At 61.2% G+C, this 255-nt stretch overlaps 1 protein-coding gene across 1 annotated transcript in view; it reads left to right on the top strand.

The window, feature by feature from the left end:
- The window catches only part of WNT6 (wingless-type MMTV integration site family, member 6), a 4208-nt gene that overhangs the window by 2870 nt on the left and 1083 nt on the right, over positions 1 to 255 (top strand). The window lies entirely within an intron of this gene.

A 255-nucleotide genomic window follows, 5' to 3' on the forward strand; every position in this document is an offset into this window, starting at 1 on the left:
TCTATGGGGCAGCACCGCTGCAGGGGGGCGGGGAGGGGGGCCGAAGATTTGTTGCCTCTCCACAGCTGGACTGGAGGAATATTGGCAGGGCCTGGCCATCCCTGAAATCCTTCATATTTGTTTGCAAGAGGCAGCTCCTGCCGCAGGCAGCCCACTCCAGGGTGGGTGCATCACTCGGGGAACAGCACTGAGCACAGATGAGGGGGAGAAGGCGAGGTCCAAGCTCTGATGGATGTCAGCTGTGGCAGCAGGGGT

Source organism: Acanthisitta chloris, unplaced genomic scaffold (genome assembly GCF_000695815.1).
Source record: "Acanthisitta chloris isolate BGI_N310 unplaced genomic scaffold, ASM69581v1 scaffold33378, whole genome shotgun sequence".
In the NCBI taxonomy this organism is placed as follows: domain Eukaryota; kingdom Metazoa; phylum Chordata; class Aves; order Passeriformes; family Acanthisittidae; genus Acanthisitta; species Acanthisitta chloris.